General features: G+C 40.7%; 1 protein-coding gene across 8 annotated transcripts in view; it reads left to right on the plus strand.

The window, feature by feature from the left end:
• The window catches only part of LOC125458680 (protein Shroom4-like), a 137,918-nt gene that overhangs the window by 38,852 nt on the left and 79,239 nt on the right, over positions 1 to 19,827 (plus strand). The window contains exon 1 of one of the 8 annotated variants that reach the window (XM_059651447.1): positions 10,730 to 10,827. The exons of 6 other annotated variants lie outside the window; for them this stretch is intronic. The gene's annotated coding sequence lies outside the window, so the exon portion shown is untranslated. Of the gene's footprint in view, positions 1 to 10,729; positions 10,828 to 17,417; positions 17,883 to 19,827 lie in introns of those variants that run through there. One more of the 8 variants, XM_059651445.1, reaches the window with a different exon arrangement.

Raw genomic sequence — 19,827 nt, forward strand, 5'->3', positions numbered from 1 at the left:
AGGGTAGTGCAGATGCTAAGTGTCTAAAATGGGGGAAGGCTGATTTTAATATCATTAGACAGCATCTGGCAAACACAGATGGGGAGCCGGTGCTTACGGGTAAGTCTCTGGAAAGTGGGAATCTTTTAAAAGTAGTATAGCGTAGTAAGAACTCAGGGCTTTTCTATTCCTTGAGGAGTGAAAGGAAAGGGCAGCAAGTCTACGAAGGGATAGCAATAGTTTTGCAAAGAAAAAGAAAGAAGTATATGTCAAATACAGTGTGTTAAAAATGGGGGAGGCCGTTCAAAAGTAAAGAGACTTTAGGAGGTTTCTTAAAAAGGAGAGCAAAGAGAGGTCACAAAATATCTTGGGTGAATGGGATTGAGGAAAGCCACAAGGCTGTTAAAAGGTATGTTGAGATGAAGAGGATTACCAGGGCAAGAATGGGACCTGTTGAAGACGAAGGGGATGATCTGTGCGTAAAACCAGATGTGTGAAGTCTTAAATGAATAGTTCTCATCTGTAGTCACAAAGGAGAAAGAGCTTGTAGTTGAACATTTCAGTTGGTATAATGAGGCTCTAGAACACATGAAGATTAAAAATGAGGCATTAGATATTTTCATGGGCATATAGTTGCACAAATCTACAGGACCTAATGAGATGTATCCAAGGCTGCTATGGGAGACAAGGATAGAGATGCCTCAGGCCCTGGCAGAGATATCTCATACTTTACTGGCCCCAGGGAATGTGTCAAATGACTGGGGGATAGTTAATGTGGTTCCTTTGTTCAAGAAGGGCAGCAGGAATAGACCAGATAATTATAGGCCCCTTAGTATGACGTCAGTGGTAGGGAAATCATTGGAAAAATTCTGAAGGGCAGGATTAATCACTAGTTGGAAAAGCGGGATTAATCAGGGATAGTTAGCAAAGGTTTGTTTAGAGGAAGATCCTGTCTGACTAACTCATTTGAGTTTTTTGAAGAGCTAACTGAATATGTTGAAGAGGTAGTGTAGCTGTTGCGTTTTACATGGACTTCAGTAAGGCCTTTGACAAGATCCCACAATGAAGACTGGTCCAAAAGGTAGCCTGTGTGTTCCCTGGTACATAGGTTCCATTGCCATTTGGCAAACTGAATTCAAAATTGGCTTATGTATAGGAGTCAAAGGGTGACGATGGAAGGTTGCTTTTGTAATTGAAAGCTTGGCACACTTGCTGTTTGTTTGTGCATTAACAATTTGGATATGAATGCAGAAGATATATTTAGTGAATTAGCAGATAACAACATTAAAAATTGGGGATGTTGTTAATAATGAGGAGGATGGTCTGTGGTTACAGCCTGATATTGATCAACTGGTAAATTGGCCAGAGCAAGGCGGATGGAATTTATTCCTGATAAGTTAAAAGTAATGAATTTTCAAAGGTCTAATAAGGGAAGGATATACTCAATGTATAGTATGGCCTTAGGAGTACTGAGAAGCAAAGGTGCCTTGGTGTATAAGGCCATAGATCCCTGAATATGTCAGCACAAGTAGACAGGGTGGTGAAGAAGGCATATGAGATGTTTCTCTTCATTAGTTGGTGTGTGTACAACTTTATGAAACAATGGTTAGGCCTTAGATGGAATACGGTGTTGTTCTCATTAGTACACTATCAGAAAGTGGTGATTGTACGGGAGAAGGTGCATTGAAATGCACCAGGATGTCGCCTGACATGAAGAGCCTTAGTTATGAGGAGAGACTGGAAAGGCTGGGTTTGTTCTCCCTGCAGCAGAGGCGGCTGAGTGGTGATCAGACTGAGATGTACAAGATTGAGAGGCATAGCCAGAGCAATTTGTGAGAACCTCTTCCCCATGACAGACATGGCTAAGACCAGAGAGCAGAAGCTTAAGGTGATGAGCCAATGGTTTAGCAGAAATTTTGAGGAAAAATATTTTCATCCAGAAGGCAGTAGGTAAATGTGCTACCTGAGAGATGAGTGGAGGCAAGTACTCTTGCAAGCTTTAAAAAGCATCTGGATGAGCACTTAAAATGCCAGGGCGTAGCAGGCTATGGACCAACTGCAGCTAAATGGGATTAGTGTCATTTGAAGTTTGCTGGTCACCATGATTGAAAAACATGCTAGCAAGTGAACAAGCTAATATGCCAGGTGAGTAGGCTGGCAACTTTTACCAGTTTGGGTCTGGGGCTAGGAATGTGTTGGCCTTTCCCAGTTGGAAGCCACTTCCCCTCCTGTCAAATTCATATATTCCTTCTTACCCTGCTAATCTTGGCACCTCAAACCCAGTCCTTTACCCCTGTCAGTGATAATGGGAACTGCAGATGCTGGAGAATCCAAGATAACAAAGTGTGGAGCTGGATGAACACAGCAGGCCAAGCAGCATCTCAGGAGCACAAAAGCTGACGTTTCGGGCCTAGACCGTTCATCAGAGAGGTGATGATCATCAGATGTCTGATGAAGGGTCTAGGCCCAAAACGTCAGCTTTTGTGCTCCTAAGATGCTGCTTGGCCTGCTGTGTTCATCCAGCTCCACACTTTGTTACCTTTACCCCTGTCATTGGGTCTGTCTGCCCGTCATATCCCACCAATACTTCACTCTCAATAATTGCATTTTCTTTAGTTCCCGCAGTGGCTGCTGCTCAAATTTGGCTGTGGCAGGCCTAAAGAGCTGACAGCCTATTGAATTGGCTGGCTCCTTTCTAAGGAAGGACTTACTCCCTGGGTTGGGGCAGAAGCCTCATCATGGGCCAACATAATACCTTTGCAATGTAAGTTGATTGTTAGACATTTTGATGAGTGGCCTCACAACTTGTATATTAATTTTTGGGTACTTGTAAAATCTAACCCCATATATTTGAATGATATGTTCTCATTCTTTTGAATTCCACACCTATTGACCTCGACCTCTTTTCATAGTCTCCTCATGCCAGGAGTTGATCTTGTGAATATTAGTTGCATCACTCTAAGGCAGGTATACACTTTCCTTTTTTTTAAGGGAGACCAAAACCGTACGCAAGTACTTATGGCCTTGCCAGAGCCCTGGACAGTTACAGGAGGACTTTGTTACTCTTGTATCTAGATCTCCTTGCGACATATCGTACCATTTGCTGAAACCAACTTTTACCCCAGTCTGAGATAACAAGGTGTCGAGCTGGATGAACACAGCAGGCCAAGCAGCATCAGAGGAGCAGGGAGGGTGACGTTCCAGGCCTAGACCCTTCTTCAGGAAAAGGGTCTTTTATGAAGAAGGGTCTAGGCCCGAAACATCAGCCTACCTGCTCCTCTGATGCTGCTTGGCCTGCTGTGTTGATCCAGCTCAACACCTTGTTATCTCAGATTCTACAGCATCTGCAGTTCTACTATCTCTTCTACCTCAGTCTGTAAATTTAATGCTGTGAATTGTGTACACAGACTTTAAAGTCGTTAGCATGCCAATAATTATTGGTTTCTCTTTTAAAAATATTCTGCTGTTCCATTCTTTCTATCAAATGGGATAATTCCTTATATCCACATTATATTCCATCTGCCACTTAACTTGCCCAATAACAAAATTGGTATGTAGCTCTTCCCAGCATCTCTACATTCTGATCACAGATTATGTTCTCAATCTAATTTTGTGTTCTCAGCAAAATTTGGATATGTTTACAAGCACTGAAAGGTTAGCTAACAATGTCTGAAACAGATCCAGGAATTTGATTTTTAACTTTTAATTTCAGAGGTTTGGTTTTTTTTAGCCTTTCAGGAATTTGAGCGTTTTACTTCATTTCTCCAGTGATGTTTTTCTTTGTGCATTTAGGAGTATTTTTTTACAGATGTTAAATTCATTTCACTTTCTAAATTGAATCCTATAATAAGTACTTATGGGGATTATTTGAATCACGTTCTTAAAAAAAGACTACTAAATTTTCACACATTTTAGGCGTTGAACACTTGAGAATATTCTCGAGAACTCTCCTTTTCTGAGTATTGTTTTGTTTTTTCTCACTCAGTTCCCAAGGAAATGAGGAATAATAGATTTATTCTCAATTATTTCCAAAATCTGTTGTGGGCTGCTGATGATTTAGTTCCAAAATTATTACCGTTAGTCTTGGTATCACAGTGTACTAGATTTACTAGAATTTAGTTGCCAAGTGACAATCATTTCTACTTTTTTCCTCTATCCAGTTAACTAAAGGAATGCAACTTAGAAGTAGCTTACTATGTTAAAGCAATAGTTCATATCTTCAACATATTTTGATTAGGTGCTGATAAGAACCAGTGCTCACTGTAGAGTGTGAGGGGAGAAGTGAGTGAATTAAATTCTCTTTAATGTGTCACTAATCTTCCTTCAATGCTGGTTCTTGTTCTGCTTCTTCCCCCATCTAGACATGACCCTTTTAACCTTCTCTTTCATCACTACCTGGCCATTCTTTATCCCTTACTTCATTCAACAGTTCTACCTTTTGTAGAGTATTAAGACAGCAGAAGTCATATGATTGTATGGAGAGAACTGAAAAGGAACAGAAGCTCAATACCTATCTGGAGAGCATGCTTTTTAAGTATAAATCTGTAAGTAACATTCTTGTGGAGGCTCCACAGACTCGAGCAGTACTTTGAAAGACTGAATAGAGTTAAAATCTGTACTTTCCACAAAACTCTCTTGTCACACGTCTTGTTAATTAACCTACATCACTTTCACTGTGTACAAGATTTGATTCATGGCTTAATTTTCATGAGTGTCATTTGTCAGGGTCATAAAACCAGCTGCCTCACCACAAAATAACTTTTGTTTTATGTAAAATATGAGGTTACTACAACATAATAGGCTGTTAGATAACTTGTTATTTGGATTTTTATTTGATTAGCTTTTGTACCTTGCATATCTTGCTCTTTTGAATTAACAAATAAATTGCAAGTTGCTCGAATTAGTAAGATAATAAACAGCAAGAAAATGCCATCAGTTTGAAACATTCACTATTTAATTGCACTGCTCTGATTATTCTGTTTCATTTATGACCCATACTATGCCACAAGCTATATAATGTTGGCACACAACAGAGGCATCACTTTTTCTCCAGGAGCTGAATTTGGTATTCAGCTGATTTTCAGGTAATCAGGCTTAGTAACATCGTGAGACAAATAAGTCCTTTAGTCACTGACCATAAATGCAGATAATTTAGAAAATATTTGAGGAATATGGAGTAAAGAAAGAAAAGGAAATAGTTAGAAAACAAATGGTGTGTCAAACATGGTATAAAGAATGATTTAGTAGAAACAGGGTTGAGCACAGGGGGCAAGATTCATGAAGTAGCTAAGTTTGAGAGGGCATATAGCAAGATCAAAGTACAACCAGACAGTGATGTGCATATAGATGGATAGCAGGAGAATATCTTCATGGAAACTTGGCTCAACAGGCTAGCTGGCAGATTGAAAAGTTGCAATGATGCATGTCATTAGCAGCAGCAAAACTGTATTCAGCAGTGATTTGTAACCTTATGGTCCAGCATATCCCCGTTCTACCATTACCACCAAGCTGGGAAATCAACCCTGGTTCAACAAAACGTGGAGGAGAGCATGCCAGGATCAGCATAGGCTTATGAAAAAATGAGGTATCTACCTGGTGAGGGATAATGGGAACTGCAGATGCTGGAGAATCCAAGATAATAAAGTGTGAAGCTGGATGAACACAGCAGGCCAAGCAGCATCTCAGGAGCACAAAAGCTGACGTTTCAGGCCTAGACCCTTCATCAGAGAGGGGGATGGGGAGAGGGAACTGGAATAAATAGGGCGAGAGCGGGAGGTGGACCGAAGATGGATAGAGGAGAAGATAGGTGGAGAGGAGAGTATAGGTGGGGAGGTAGGGAGGGGATAGGTCAGTCCAGGGAAGACGGACACAAGAGCGTTGCAGTGGGAGAGAGATTCCCTGTGGTTGGTCTGGAGGGAGGAGGGTAACTTCTTCAGGTTAAGCATCCCTGGAAGAGGCTTCGCAGTGAGGTCTCTTTCCCACTGCAACTCTCTTGTGTCCGTTTTCCCTGGACTGACCTATTCCCTCCCTACCTGCCGACCTATACTCTCCTCTCCACCTGTCTTCTTTTCTCTCCATCTTCGGTCCGCCTCCCCCTCTCTCCCTATTTATTCCAGAACCCTCTCCCCATCCTCTCTGATGAAGGGTCTAGGCCCGAAACGTCAGCTTTTGTGCTCCTGAGATGCTGCTTGGCCTGCTGTGTTCATCCAGCTTCACACTTTGTTATCTAACTGTTGAAGCTGGAACATTGGACTGTTTGCACGCGTAGTGGTAGAGGTAGCATATGGTAGACAGAGCTAACCAATCAAAGGATCAATTTAAGATGTGTCATTCTGCTGTGTCCAATTGTAAATTTTGGTGAATAATTAAACAACTAACAGGAGGAAGTTTCACAAATATCCCTATCCTCGGTGATGGAGGAGTCCAGCACATTGTTGTAAATGCTTTGGCCTTAGCTTTGCACCAGTTTTCACCCAGAAGAGCAGAATGGATGACCCATCTTGGGTGGTTCCCAGCACCACTAATACCAATCTTCACCAATTCAGTTCACTCCACATTAATGTCAAGAATGGTTGAAGGGTTTGAATACTGTAAATTATTCTAATAGAGCTAAAGACATGCTGCAGAATTAGCCGTGTCCCTAGCCAAGCAATTCAGAGCAACTTCAACACTGATATCTACCTGGCAATGTGAAATATTACTCAGGATATGGCCTTTTCACAGAAAGCAGAGCAAATTAAACCTGGCTAATTACTATTCAGTCTACTTTTAATTTATCAACACAGTGATGGAAGGGGTCATTGACAAGCTATCAGGCAGCATTTGCCCAATAATATCCTGCTTGTCAAGACTCAAATTTGGTTTTGCTAAGGCTGCCTCGCTTCTGATTCCATGACAGTCTTGGTTCCAACATGGGCAGAAGAACTGCACTGAAGCAATGAGAGGAAAGTGACTGCTGTAGACATCAAGACAGAATTTTGCTGAGTTTGGCATCAAGGACCCCTTAGCAGACCAACGTTGATGGAATTGGGGCTGGTGCGGGGAGGATTCTCCATTGATTGGAGTCAGACTCAACAGAAAGGCAGATGGTTATGATCAGTGGAGTTCACTTAGCTCAATTCCAAAACCTCACTGCTAGAGCTCCTCAGTTTAGTGTCCTAGGACCAACTATCTTCGTTTGCTTCATCTTCATTTGATCTCCCTCCATCTTAAAGTTGAAAATAAGGATGCTCACAACTGATCACTCAATACTCAGCACCACTGGACCAGATATATTCCATGTTCGTATGCATTCGTGTAGGTTATTTTGTGATATTTCAGAGATAGCAAGAAAAAAAAGGAAGACAAAAAAAAGTTATTTCTCTGTGATTAGTGCGAACAAAATTTGGTGGCTTGCCAAAAGCCAAAAATTTTCTCAAGTTCCTAAATTATGGATCAATAAGTTAGGAGCTCATAAAATGGAGGAGAGAAGGGATTTTTTTGATATCTGCAGCAGTTACTGGTAGCTAAGCTATGACTTAGATTCAGGCTCAAATTAAGTAGTTGTTAACAATGAGAGAAGCTTTGGGCTCAAAACTGATTACAATGATCTGTAGATAACAAAGTGTGAAGCTGGATGAACACAGCAGTCCAAGCAGCATCTTAGGAGCACAAAAGCTGACATTTCGGGCCTAGACCCTTCATCAGAAAAGGGGATGGGGAGAGGGTTCTGGAATAAATAGGGAGAGAGGGGGAGGCGAACCGAAGATCAATGGAGAAGAAGATAGGTGGAGAGGAGAGTATGGGTGGGGAGGAATGGAGGGGATAGGTCAGTCTGGGGCAGACGGAGAGGCCAAGTGGGTGGGATGATGTTAGTAGGTAGGAAATGGAGGTGCGGCTTGAGGTAGGAGGAGGGGATAGGTGAGAGGAAGAACAGGTTAGGCAGGCGGGGATGAGCGGGGCTGGTTTTGGGATGCAGTGGGGGATGGGAGATTTTGAAGCTGGTGAAATCCACATTGATACCATTGGGCTGCAGGGTTCCCAAGTCAAATGAGTTGCTGTTCCTGCAACCTACGGGTGGCATCATTATGGCACTGCAGGAGGCCCAGGATGGACATGTCGTCTGAGGAATGGGAGGGGGAGTTGAAATGGTTCGTGACTGGGATGTGCAGTTGTTTACTGTGAACCGAGCGTAGATGTTATGCAAAGTGGTCCCCAAGCCTCCGCTGGGTTTCCCCAATATAGAGGAAGCCACACCATGTACAGCGGATTAAGTGTACCACATTGATGGATGTGCAGGTGAACATCTGCTTAATGTGGAAAGTCATCTTGGGGCCTGGGATGGGGGTGAGGGAAGTAGTGTGGGGGCAGGTGGAGCACTTCCTGCGGTTGCAGGGGAAGGTGCCGGGTGTGGTGGGGTTGGAGGGGAGTGTGGAGCGGACGAGGGAGTTGCGGAGAGAGTGGCCTCTCCGGAAGGCAGACAAGGGTGGGGAGGGAAAAATGTCTTTAGTGTTGGGGTCGGATTGTAGATGGCGAGTGTTGGAGGATGATGCGATGTATCCGGAGGTTGGTAAGGTGGTATGGGAGGACTGGGGGATTCTCTTTTTTTTTGGCAGTTATTACGAGGGCAGGGTGTGAAGGATGAGGTGCGGGAAATGTGGGAGACACAGTCGAGGGCGTTCTTGATCGTTGCGGGGGGGCGGAGGGCGTTGCGGCCCTTGAAGAACGAGGTCATCTGGGATGTGCAGGAGTGGAATGCCTCATCCTAGGAGCAAATGTGGCGGGAGGCAAAGGAATTGAGAATAGAGTATTCCAGGCAGCTGCGGGAGTCAGTGGGCTTGAAATGGACATCGGTTTGTAGGTGGTTGCCGGAGATGGAGACAGAAAGGGCCCGGAAGTTAAGGGATGTGTGGGAGATGGTCCTGGTGAACTTGAAGAAACCTGAATGCAAATGTACTGTTGAGATGCAAAGAATTTATTGAACTGTGAAAATAGCTGGTGCTCTGCGTGTGTTATGAGAAAAGCCTTTATAATAGCTGCACTATGTGTTGGTAGCAGTTCTCACTTAAAAACTGAAGCATTTTCTTACCTGAATTTTGTGCTGCCTGCTTCTACAAATGATGTCAATGACATAATTGTGGCAAGTAGTTGGGTGAGAACAAGGATCTATAGATATTTTAATCAACCTGTTCAGATACATGGTAATGCATCTGGAACAGGTGGAACTTGATCCTCCTGGCCCAGAAGTGGAACATTACAACTGTATTATGAGACCTGATGTGTGGACCAGTAAGTTACTCCTGCGCCGCATTGCATGTCTGGTATTTGTATCTTTCAGTCAGCCATATGTATTGTCTTGTTTATGGGGAAGTGAGAACTTCTCTAGGGCCAATGGGCTGTATGATTTCCTATTTTTGTAATCATCAGCCCATTTTCTTTTTTCTGTGGATCTAATAGGACCTTTAAAAATTGATCTTGAACACTGCAGAATGCACACATTTGATCCATGGGAATTTTCATCCTTTTATATCTGTCCTTACCAGCACAAGAAGCTCTGTGCCCATTATCACCCAGCGATAAGAGTTGCAGATGCAGATCTCCCAACCTGTTGGAAATGCAAGTGAGTTTAAGCTGCTTTTACACTATACAAAGAGTGATGTTGGTGGTTCTTTAACTCCCACTGTAGCTGTATCATGCAGCTGGGCAGCAACTGAGCTATGAACTCACTGGAATTAAGTCACAGATCACTTCGTGGGATGTTTTTATCAGATGCTGGGCCACTAACATGGATGTTGTGAAATGTAAAATCACAACGTTAGCTGCTTAAAGTTTTAAGTCTGTTCAGTTACCGCATCATTGGGATCTCTGTTAAACATTAACCTTTTGTGCAAATTTGTGCTGTGAACTTTCACCTAGTGATAACTGAATTAATACGGTTTCAACTTAATTTCACTTAATATTCTTGTAAATGCAGGGTGGGCAGATTTTCATTCCATTTGTCTAGACGTGATTTGATCCCCGGTTCCAGAGGTGAAGGATCATTATTCAACTGGGCTATGTCATGCAATTCTCTGGCTATTTGATGGATCACTTTCAGATAGAAGTTTGGACTGGCCTGCTTGCTCAGCTAACACAACGAAGGCTATGTTCAGCATAAACAAGTCTCAGAAATTGCGCAAGCCCTTTTATTTCTGGGCATGCATGTCTGTCTTAGACTATTTGAATTTGGATTCTGTTTAATTGTTAGCACAATGAATTTCTGAGTTGTAGCAAGCAGCTGCAGCTCTGAACTACTAAGCCTGCGTACTGAGGAAAGCCCCTAGTTGGATAGAATTCAGGAATGTATTTTCCAGTTGTTTTTTGTTTGAATTCTGTTTCGTTTTATTTAATTTTATTTAATACTCTTGAGAAAGCTTTTTTTAAAAAAAGAGCTGAATTCGCCTTCTTGTTTCTCCTTGGGGCTCTGTTCAGGGTTCACAAAGAGATACCATGCATTGGTTATAACTGCATTTTTGAAATATGAAGCTCAAATGTTTCAGTTCTGCTTTCCTTGCACATTCCATAGACCTTGATCTCTACCTGTCTGTTGATACAATTTGTCTGTTCCACTGGGCTCACCATCATTAACAATGGGACAAAATTCTTTGATTTATCAGTGCTTCTGACAAATGAGCCTTTGAAACTAGTTGATGTTTGAAATGCTTCACTGATGTTTTACACAAACCTTTTGGTAACCAGAGATGTACTGGGAGTTACTGGACTGGGAAGAGCTCTGGACAATCACGTAGGAAGAAACTGAATGTCCTGGACTTCTTGAATACTCTTTTTTTTATCTCAAATTTTTGGAACCTAGGGTCACCCTCGCCGCCCGTATGTATTTTATTTGAATTTGATGTGTGGTCTGACCAAAACAGTGCTGTTTTAAGATGTTGATTTTTGCTTTGTAGTTTACAAAAGTAGAGACACAGTTCAGCATGTCATTGTCCTTTGGTTGTTATAGTTGTTTTTAGCAAGTGTTAAATCTGTACTATTCCCAAATGTTAAGATTTACTTCACTTATTTTTGCCACAGAATATATCCAGTTTCTTCCCCTCCTTTTGTTTTTGAAGCTGCTGATTCTCTTTCTAGTCAGTCATTGCAAAAGAGAAAGAGGCCTTAGCACTTCCATGTTGTCATTCTGTAGAAGTATCTATTCAGTCACTCCATACCAACTCCTCTATCTCACTATCCTTAGTTTTTTTTTATTTTCTGCAATGAACCATCCAGTTACATTTTGAAAACATTGCTTGTCTTTGCTTTCACCACTCTCTTAGGCAGCAGGTACCAGGTTTTAAGCCAGTAATGAAGATGGCTGTCAAATTTAAAATGGCATCAACTGTTTTGCTTGGAACTTTTCATAAATTAAAATGTCCTTGTTAATAAAGCAAGAAATATGGACCCAAAATAGCTACAGTGGTCATCTACCCACAATTAAGAAACATTTGTGAGGCGCTCATGATTAAATAAAACTAACCATAACAAAGCTACCATTTTATCTAAACAAATCTAAGCCAGGTACTTGTGCCTGCAGTTAAATTCAAATCTCCTGTTTTAACGTACAATCGCATGATAATTTCACATACTGAAAGGTTAGTTTGTTAGCTGGTTAGCTTGAAAAGGCAATGGAACTAGATTCAGGAAAATATGCTGGACCATATTTCAATTGAACACCGAGCAGAGAAAATTAAAAATAGATTTGTAAATAAGGACTGGAAGACCCTCATTCTTTTCCCCTCTCCCATCCTATGGACACAATGACAACTATCGAGTTTTGAGAAGATTTGTAGCTCAGGTTGAGGTTCTGGATGTGAGTTTGCTCGCGGAGCTGGAAAGTTCGTTTTCAGACGTTTTGTCACCATTCTAGGTAACATCATCAGTGAGCCTCCGACGAAGCGCTGGTGTTATGTCCTGCTTTCTATTTATCTGGTTAGGTTTCCTTGGGTTGGTGATGTCATTTCCTGCGTTGGGGAACCAAGCCATGAACTAATTTCTTAAACCTCTACTAAGGTGTATTCCAGTGAAGAGGGAGAAAGCTAGGAAGGGGAAAAGCGAACCATGGTTAACCAGGGAAGTTAAAGATAGCATCAGATTAGAAAAAAAAATAGTGCGACAAAGATGAGTGGTAAACCAGTGGATTGTAAAAGTTTTTAAAACCAACAAAAGATGACCAAAAAAAGGGAGAAAATAAACATTGAATGTAAATTTGCTAGTAATATATTAAAAAAAAACAAGCATGTCTTTAAATAAGAAGGCAGAGAGAAGCCAAAGTGAATACAGGTCCTCTAGGGAATCAGGAAAAGCCGGAAGCATTGACTAAATACTTTCCTTTATTATCAGTTTTCGCAGTAGAGGACACTAATAGTATTACAACATTACAAATATTCAAGGGGTAAAAGGACAAGAAATAAATAACTATCAGTGGAGAAAAAGTGCTAGGGAAATGAATAGGGGTAAAATTGAGGTGCTCCCTTGAACTGATGGAATGGATCCTAGTATATTAAAGAAATTAGCTGCAGAGATAATGGTTGGACTGGTAGTAATCTTTAAGGAATCTATAGATTTTGAGAACATCCCAATGGTTGGAAGACTGTCAAAGAAACACCTTTATTGTGTTATGGGTGGAGAACCATGCCTCTAGGAATTCCCGTGTGTGTCTATGTTTGGCTTGGGCTACTATGGTTGCATTATCCCAGTTAAACTGATGGCCTTCATTCTGACATGGTTCTCCACCCAAAATGTAATCAACAAGCATATAGAATTGGACCCCACATACAAACCCATACAGAACAAAACCTGAAATGACACTTCTCCCCATAACGGACTAGACATTATCAATTCCAAGCGGAGTAGAACAACATCACTTCATCAGAGGCCTCACTGATGGTGTTACCTAGCATGGTGATGAAACGTCTGAATGAAAATAAGCCAGCTCCGCGAGCAGGTCAGCAACCTCAACATATATTGATGACTTAGATGAGGAAATTGAGTATACTGTAGCTGAGCTTGTGGGTACCACAAAAATAAGTCAGAAGGTAAGTAGTGACGATAGTAATGCCAACAGAAGGATATAGACAGGTTAAGTGAATGGGCAAGAATTTGGAAAGACGGAACATAATATGGTGAAATGTGAGGTAATGTACTTTGTCAGGAAGAATAGAGAAGCTGCTTCAAATGAGCTGGCACGTTGGCACAGTGTTTCACACTGCTCCCTCACAGCATCAGGGACCAGGTTCAATTCTGCCCTCCAGTGACTGTCTGTATGGAGTTTGCACGTTTTCACTGTCTGTGTGGGTTTCCTCTAGGTGCTGTGGTTTCCTCCCACAGTCCAAAGATGTGCAGGTTAGGTGGATTGACCATGTTAAATTGGCCATAGTGAACAGGGATCCATAGGCTAGATGGATTAGCCATAGGAAAATGAAGGGTTATAGGGTTGTCTGTCTGTGTGTGTGTGTGTGTGTGTGTGTGTGTGTGTCAGGGTCCGGGTAATGTCTGACTGGGATGCTCTTCAGAGGGCCAGTGTGAATTTGATGGGCCAAACAGCCTGCTTCAACACTGAGGGGATTCCGTAATGATATTATGATGATTCTATGACTGGAAAATTCTGTGGAACAGAGGGTTTTGGGAGTCCTCGTTCATGAATTACAAAATCCTAACATCCAAGTTCAGCAGATAATAGGAAGGCAAATGGAATGTTGGCCTTTATTTCAAAAGGAATAGAATATAAAAATGTGGAAGTTTTGATAAAACGGTACAAGGCATTAGTAAGACCACAGCTGGAATCCTGTGAGCAGTTTTGAGCCTCTTCATTAAAAAAGATAATGGAAACAGTCCAAAGAATATTCACTAGGCTAATAACCAGTATGGAGGGACTGTCTTATGATGAGAGGAGTGGAAGATTGGGACTGTACTGATTGCAGTATGGAAGTGAGAGGTGACATTATTGGCACTTGGCAAGATAAATGCAGAAAGGTTGTATTCCCCCTGTGGGACACTCTAGATCAAGAGTGTATAATCTTAGATTTAGTCTCACAACGCTCATCCAACAGGTTTATTTGATATCACAGGCTTTCGGAGTGTAGCCCCTTCATCAGGAGGATGAAAGAGCAGTGCTTTGAAAGCTTGTGATTTTAAATAAACCTGTTGGACCATAACCTGGTGTTGTGATTTCAGAATAAGGGGTTGCCTGTTTAAGACAAATGAGATGGAATTTCTTCTCTGAGGGCAGTGAATCACTGGAATTCTTTACCAAAGAGGACTGTGGAAGTTTGGTAATTGTGTACTCAAGATTGAGATAGATAGACAGATCTTTAGTTAGTAAAGGATTCAAAGGTTTTGGGGGAAAGACAGGAAAGTGAATTTGAGAATTATGAGATAATCTCATTTAGTGGCAGAGAAGATTCGATGGACCGGATGGCCAGAGTTCTGCTCCTGAGTATTATGGTCTAACTATTCAGTCTTCTTTAACAATTCAGAGAATGGTCCATATTTTTGAATGTTTTATCTTTTTGGACTTGCATGTTTTTTCAAGTCTATATATGTTGTATTACTAATTCTTCTTGCATTTAGTAATTAATAATTTCACTCACTGTTAATTCAAAGAAATCTTGTCACATAGGCCCCTACTATAACAATTTCATTTGGGTCTTCAAGAAATGTATCCATGATGGAAGAGATCTTTTTTTGAATTAACCTTGTTGTACTCCAGGCAGCAGTGTAAATTGGAGTGTAAATGAAGAAGAGAAACCAATTCATTCCTCCTCACCAAAAGCTTGATAGTTTGGAATATCCCATCGACGATTGCAACTAATTGGGGGAAACTCAACCCAGAGACCAGTTGGAACATTTTAATTCAAGAATATCTTGTGATTGGCTCTGTCGTTTAAGGTAGTTAATTATAGCTTTCATTGAAGTACAATATAACTGCATGCTAAAAGCAAACAATATATTTGTTGTAAACAGCGGGGAGCTGAATCTCAACTCCTGGACATAAGACCATTCCTTATTATTTATTGGGGTCACATATATGCTAGACCAGAGAAGCAGTGGCCTAGTGATAGTATTGCTGAACTGATAATCCAGAGACCCAGGGGACCTGTGTTCAAATCCTGCCATGGCAGGTGGTGGAATTTGAATTTGGTAAATATCTGAAATTAAGAATCTGATGATAAACATGAATGCATTGTCCACTGTCAGGAAAAGCCCATCTGGCTCACTTTTTAAGGAAGGAAACTGCCATCCATACTTGGTCTGACCTACCTGTGACTCCAGACCCATAGCAATGTGGTTGTCTCTGAATTGCCCTCTGGGGCATACTGATGCCCTTGTCGTGTGATGAACAAGAAAAAGGTACCAGCATTGATGCTTGTTATATTATCCATTTGTGTGGTACGCAGAGTGCCGTTTGGCTTGGCAGCATCATCCTGCTCATGAAGAAAACCACTGCTGGATTTACTGCAAAGTAACAGCATGAGAAGTTAGTTCACGTGTTGTTTAAATTTTGTTTAGTTCTATAAAACTAACTAGTTTGGCCAAACATTAGTCATCTGCTCTAGTGTCTCCTCGTATGCCTCAGTGTCATGTTTTAAAATGCTCCAGTAATGTTCTTTGGGATACTTAATTACATTAAAGATGATATATAAATAGAATTTTGTTGTATCCATCATGTTCAATGTTTTTGCACAATGTTTATTTTCTTCCAGACTAGCTGCAGCTACTTTTTGAAATAACAAGAAATTTCCTGTTATGAATACAGTAGCTAGCCTGATTTTAACATTCCTACCAAAGCATTTTATAGATTTGACAGGATTGAAACAGTGAGATGAAGGATAACAGTGAGGTCCCTGTCTTTAGCATTTCACAACAGCTTGTGGTTAGCTGAATTGTTTGAGTTGTAATGCCCTGCTGTGTTCTTTAACTTTTGAAAGCAGCGTTCAATTTATCTACATGTCTATGATGAAGGTTCCTTTGTTACCTTTGATAATTGACAGATTATTTTTCTATCACAATGGCTTAAAAATCACAGGATAGAAATGAGAGGAACACTTTTTGTGCTTTCACAGGATCTCGATGTTGCTAGCTAGGTCAGCATTTTCTGCCTATCCCTAAATAACTTGTAAAAGGTTGTAGTGAACCACCATCTTAAATGGCTGCAGTGCTTGCGGTGTAGGCACACCCATAATCCTGTTGTAGAATATTGATGTAGCAACAAAAATCGTTTGTGGTATAATTCAGGATGGTGTGTTTTGAAGAGCAACTTGCAGGTCTTCCTTTGCATCTGCTGCTATTGTCCTTCTTGATGGTAGAGATCATGGTATTGGATAGTGCTGCTGAAGGAGTCTTGCTGCAGTGCATCTTGTAGATGGTACTCAACTTTTCCCACTATATTCCACCCAAAGAACTGCAGATGCTAAAAATCAAACACTAAACCAGAAAGTGCTAAAAAAGCTCAGCAGGTCTGGCAGCATCTATGGAGAGAAATCAGAGTTAATGTTTTGGGTCCAGTGACCCAATTAGCTGCCATCAGTTCTGAGGAAGGGTCACCGGACTGGGAACATGAACTCTGATTTCTGTCCACAGATGCTACCAGACCAGCTGAGCTTTTATAACCATTTCTGTTTTTGTTCCCACTGTATGATGGTGGTGGAGAGAGAAAACGCTTAAAGTGATGGATGACATGCCAATCAAGTGGACAGCTTAGCCCTGGATGGTATTAAGCTGCTTAAGTGTTGGAGCTGTATTCGTCCAAGCAAATGGGAAATTTTCCATAAACTCCTGACTTGTCCCCTGTAGTTGATGAATTAGCTTTAGGGGTTGAGGAGGTGGGTTACTCACTGTGGAATTCCCACCCTCTGACCTGCTCTTATAGCTGCAGTATTTAGATGGCTGATCCAGTTTAGTTTCTGGACCATACTGACCCTAGGATGTTGACATTGGGGGACTGAATGATGGTGATGTCATTTAATGTCCAGGGAATGCAACTGGATTTTCCTTTTTTACAGTCATCGCCCAGCATTTGTGTGTCATGAATGTTACGTGCTATCAGCCTGAGTTGATTTATTAATCAGTAAGTGTAGGAAAGTCTGCAGAGCTAGACTGAAGGAAAGCAATGTTTTAGCTACTCTTAAAAATAATAGTTTGTTTCTTCATATCCAGGCTCAGAATAGTTGGCCTGGGGCCACGACCTAATTGAACTCCAGCCTTAGTTCCTTATGGCTGTGATGAGAGCAGCTCTCTTCAATTCTTACATTTTTTTTGGGCGACAGGAAGGGCTTGCATTTACAAAATTTTTCACGCTGATTTTTTTTTTTACATCTTTTCCGGGCATTGTTTCCTTGCTGTTTCTATCTTAGTTCCTGTATTATAATTGGAATTTTTTTAAAAATGTGGCCGTAAAACAATCATTATCTGATTTGGAACTGAATGTGATGAAAGGGTGAGATGAAGTCAATTTAAAAAGGAGCAAGAGAAACTCTTTTATTGTAGACACAAATGATTGGCTGTAACAAGCTTGCAAAAACAAATTGTTTGTTCTCTACGTTTTCCGTTTACTGTCCTATGTTGTCCAGCAGAAAAGACCAGACTCTGGTTTGAATTATTTTGCTGTTTTAATATCTCTGTTCGCAGCCAGCAGCTGCCCAGCAATCTCGTTTTACTACTTATTGTTGTCATTGTCTTCCATCTCTTATTGGAAACCTCACCAGTAGAATATACTTGCCATAAAGGGCAGAAATCTCATGAAACTGCAGTGAGTCTGTGAAAAGAAAATGACATATAGGGTTTGACAGACTGAGTGACTTGCTTAAGCAGGCATCGAGGAACAGGCTGGAGTCTTGCGAGAATCTGCTGCAGTGCTACTCGACTCAGGACGACACGGGAGAATTCTAGTAGTGAGTATTAAATGAAAGTGAAGGTATTGACATGAGACATCATGAGCTATCATCTGAAGTTCAGTTGCCTGTATTCAAATTCAGTTTTGAAATGAACGTTTTAAAATATTGGATTTTCTTAAACATTCGAACCCATTAATTTGGATGTGTTCGAGTATTGCCTGATGAAACATTTTTGATGGATTATCTACCTGAAATAATTTAAGTTAAACTAAGATTTATGGTTAGGATATTAGTAAAACGTTGAACACATTTTGAAATACTTCTCCGTGAATTTTTGCAAAAAATCTAACTGCATTTGGTTATTGTGTTCTATTAAGTTTGGATTTTATCTAGAAAGAGTATTTTCAGTTGTACAGTTATACATTTGTGAAGCGAAATGCCCGTGATTACAAGTTTACCACTGGTAATGTTAATGTTGGAATCAATTTGAAGAGATAAATTGGGTCACTCAAGAATGTTTCACGATATTAAAGTCTCTTGACTCAATTGTGGTTTCTTTTATCTGATTAAATATATTGGCACCAGAACATTTGTATTTATATAATATTCTGTCACAGCTTTCAGAAATGAATCAAGTGCTTCATGTATAGTGGACTATTTTTAAATACAATAACTGATATGGACAAACCTAGCAGCTAGATGTCCCATTACAGTTAAAATCGTTAAAATTCACAGGGAAATATGAAGAGTGATGCTAATAATGAGGGTGTAAAAACTTTTATAAATGCCAGACCAAAGGTTGTCAAGTCAGGTCATCAGAGGCCACAGTATTCATCTTGCTGATCCTGCAAATTATGTTGTGATCTGTTTTATTTTTCAGTGAAAGATTGTTGTTTGTATGTTTTTCCTTGAGCATAGGAGTTTTTGGTCAGTACTGTTGTTTTCTTGTTTGGAATTTTTCACAAACAATGTAGCCTAAAATTATTGTTGGTGTTACAATAACAGAGAGAAAAAAATATTTGCTTGTAATAGATTGTATTAACTCATTAAAATCAACTAATCTTTCTATCAAAGTAGGAAAAGCTAGTGTTGCTAAGAGTGAAGTGAAGCTATTGGATAATTATGAAACCCAATGCCCTTTTAAACAAAAAAAAGTGTTATTCTTACCTAATGTGGCTGATGCATAGCTCGAAACCCAAAACAATATAACTGACTCTTAACAACACACTGAAGTATACTGTAAAGTTAAAAGGTTCTGTTAAACTGTTCAGCATTTCAAGAAAGTGACCCATCATTACTTACTCAGGGCATGTAAAGATGACAATAAATGCTTGGCTAGTTAGTGATGCCCGCATCCTCAGTATGAATGGGAACAAAGGTAAATAGTGTTAAACAATCCATACACTTTTGTTATCTTCAGCAATTATTAGCATCATGGTTAAAAATACTTCAGGCTAACAGTAAGCATTCTTTTTATTCATTCTTTGGATGCATGTGTGTTCCTGGCTAAGCCAACATTTTATTGCTCATCCAGGCTTTTTTCACCCAACAACAGTGAAAGAACAGTGATATAGTTCCAAGTCAGGAAGGCACGTGGCTTGGCACAAAATATGCAGCTGGTGGTGTTCCCAGGTATCTGCTGCCCTTCTTCTATCTAGTGGAGGTTTGGAGTCTGCTATTGAAGGAATTGTGGCGAGGTTCTGTAGGTATCGTGTAGACTGTGCACAATACTGTTTCTCTGCATTGGTGGAAGGACTGAATATGATGGTGGATGTGGTGCTCATCAAACAAGGTTGCTTTATCCTAAATAGTGTTAAGACTCCTGAGTGTCACCGGAGTTGCACACATCCAGGCAAGTAGGGAGTATTCCATGGTGCTGCTGATCTGGGCTTTGTGGTGACAAGAGGTAGTTACTTGCCACAGAATTCCCGGCCCCTGACCTGCTGTAGTAGCTATATATTTGTATGGCAGGTCTAGATAATTTTCTAATCAATCATTTTCC

The sequence above is a fragment of the Stegostoma tigrinum genome, chromosome 15, assembly GCF_030684315.1.
Source record: "Stegostoma tigrinum isolate sSteTig4 chromosome 15, sSteTig4.hap1, whole genome shotgun sequence".
Classification (NCBI taxonomy): Eukaryota; Metazoa; Chordata; class Chondrichthyes; order Orectolobiformes; family Stegostomatidae; genus Stegostoma; species Stegostoma tigrinum.